Here is a 2,986-nt window from a genome sequence, read left to right on the forward strand (position 1 = left end):
CGACCCTGGCTTTCTTTGATGCCTCCACAGGGTTTTTAATAGCAAGTTGGTGGAGTTATGTCAGGGGAATTTCCCACTTTCATATTATCTCTTATTTAATGAAATCAAGGTGGTTACACCCAGACCGTGGAACGATAACGTGTACAGCAGCGCACCCAAATGAAAGGCCTTGTTATCAATTAAGATAAGTCTCGATGATTTAAATGACCTAATTTGGGTGAATTGAAAGGAAAGGCTGGAGCACATAGACACTGAAGACAAAGCGTTCAAAAATATTATAGAGACCGAGAGATGCTTATCTGGAAGACTTTCTCATGACTTCATCCTGACTTTTTAAATAGCATGTATGGCTGCTGTATGTACAGAATAATGAACATACTGAAAATACTGATGACTTGTAATAGTCATTTCTTGTACTAATTCTTTCACTATCGACCACAACTGTTGAATAATCCAGTTTGGTAAAACAACCAACTCCTGCTTCCAAAACTGTTGTCATCTAGGGGTCCGGAATTATTGGATCCAAAGAAAGCTCTATTTTAATGTCATCAGACCATAGCTCCGCCTGAAGTTTTCTAAACAGCATTGGCACTTAGATTGGAGCCGGCAATGGCCATCTCAGCCTCCGGACTTGAACCCCATTGAAAACCTGTTATTTTAAATGAAGAGGGCAGTCCAGAAGCGCAGACAAAGGATCAGTGACGTGTATTCATGGAGTCAAGGGAAGACAGACTTATGCAAAGAATGTACTAGCTGACATGACATATCATTGCCCATGAAAGGAATATAGGCTATAGAGCAAGTATTTTAGCCAGGTAGCCTAGAACAGCAAAAACTAAAAGCGTGTACTGTATGACTGAGTTATAGACCGTTTAGGCAACATGAAAGAAGAGGATGGCATTATTGGATCCCCTGTTTTCAATACACTAGCACCCTCCCCTTGCGAGGACAATGACACTGAGCCTTTTTCAAAAATGTTTTAGGAGATTGGAGAACTCACTGGGAGATATCTTAGACCATTCAACCATACAGCATCTTTCCAGATCTTTTGATATTCTTTGCAGTAGCGGTGCATGGGTAAAATCACCGGGGAAGCCAATCCAATAAAAAAAGTGTGTTGTGATAATTGTGTTGTTTGAGCTATAACCTGTTAGTTCATATGCCTTGCTATCATGATATATAGGCCTAAGGCCGAGACAATAATAAGACACAGTGATAGAATAAATTCAACCACACATTTGTTTGATCACAAAACCGGAGAGCATCATCTGTCTGGTTATTTATCCAAAAGTATGTTGACACCTCGTCAAATTAGTGGATTCAGCTATTTCAGCCACACCCGTTGCTGACAGGTGTGTAAAATTGATCACACAGCCATGCAATCTCCATAGACAAATATTGGTAGTCGGTTGGCCTTACTGAAGAGCTCAGAGACTTTCAACATGGCACCGTCATAGTATGCCATCTTTACAACAAGTCAGTCTGTCAAATTATTTCCCTGCTACAGCTGCCCTGGTCAACTGTAAGTGCAGTTGGAAGCAGGAGTTGGTTGTTTTACCAAACTGGATTATTCAACAGTTGTGGTCGATAGTGAAAGAATTAGTGCAGGAAATGACTATTGCCAGTCATCAGTCTTTCAATATGTTCATTATTCTGTACATACATTTCTGCTGTTATTGTGAAGTGAAAAGGTCTAGGTGCAACAACAGCTCATAAAACGGGACCGACCGAGTGCTGAAGTGTGTAGTGTGTAGTGTGTAGTGTGTAAAAAACATCTGTACTCAGCTGCAACACTCATTACCAAGTTCCAACCTGCCTCTGGAAGCAACGTCAGCACAATAACTGTTAGTCTGGAGCTTCATGAAATGGGTTTACATGGACGAGCAGCCGCACAAAAGCCTAAGATCACTATGCGCCTTGCCAAGCATCAGCTGGGGTGATGTAAAACTTGCTGCCATTGGACTATGGAGCAGTGGCAACGCATTCTCTGGAGTGATGAATCACGCTTCAGATGAATCTGGGTTTGGCGGATGCCAGGAGAATGCTACCTGCCCAAATGTATAGTGCCAACTGTAAAGTTTGGGAGAGGAGGAATAATGGTCTGGGGCTGGTTTTCATTGTTCTGGCTAGGCCCTTTAATGTTACAGCATACAATGACATTCTAGACGATTCTGTGCTTCCAACTTTGTGGCAACAGTGTGGGGAAGGCCCTTTCCTGTTTCAGCATGACAATGCCCCTTTGCACAAAGTGAGGGCCATACAGAAGTGGTTTGTGGAGATCGGTGTGGAAGAACTTGACTGGCATGCACAGAGCCCTGACCTAAACCCCATCAAAAACCTTTGGGATGAATTGCAACCGCGAGCTAGGCCTAATCACCCAACGTCTAGCCTTTTCAGAAGAGTGAAGGCTGTTATACCAGCAAAGGGGGGGTCTAAATCCACATTAATGCATATGATTTTGGAATGAGATGTTCAACGAGCAGGTGACCACATACTTTTAGTCATGTAGTGTATATACTGATATATATACAATACCAGTCAAAAGTTTGGACACACCTACTCATTCCAGGGTTTTTCTTTATTTTTACTATTTTCTACAAGTGTGCAAAGCAAAGCTGATGACAGCTTTGCACACTCTTGGGATTCTCTCAACCAGATTCTCTCATCCACCTGGAATGCATTTCAATTACCAGGTGTGCCTTGTTAAGAGTTAATTTGTGGAATTTATTTCCTTTATAATGTGTTTGAGCCAATCAGTTGTGTTGTGACAAGGAAAGGGTGGTATACAGAAGATAGTCCTATTTGGTAAAAGACCAAGTCCATAATATGGCAAGAACAGCTCAAATAAGCAAAGAGAAATGACAGTCCATCAATACGTTAAGACATGAAGGACAGTCAAACTGGAACATTTCAAGAACTTTGAAAGTTTCTTCAAGTGCAGTCACAAAAATCATCAAGCGCTATGATGAAACTGGCTCTCATGGGG

The sequence above is a fragment of the Oncorhynchus gorbuscha genome, linkage group LG12 (assembly GCF_021184085.1).
Source record: "Oncorhynchus gorbuscha isolate QuinsamMale2020 ecotype Even-year linkage group LG12, OgorEven_v1.0, whole genome shotgun sequence".
NCBI lineage: Eukaryota > Metazoa > Chordata > Actinopteri > Salmoniformes > Salmonidae > Oncorhynchus > Oncorhynchus gorbuscha.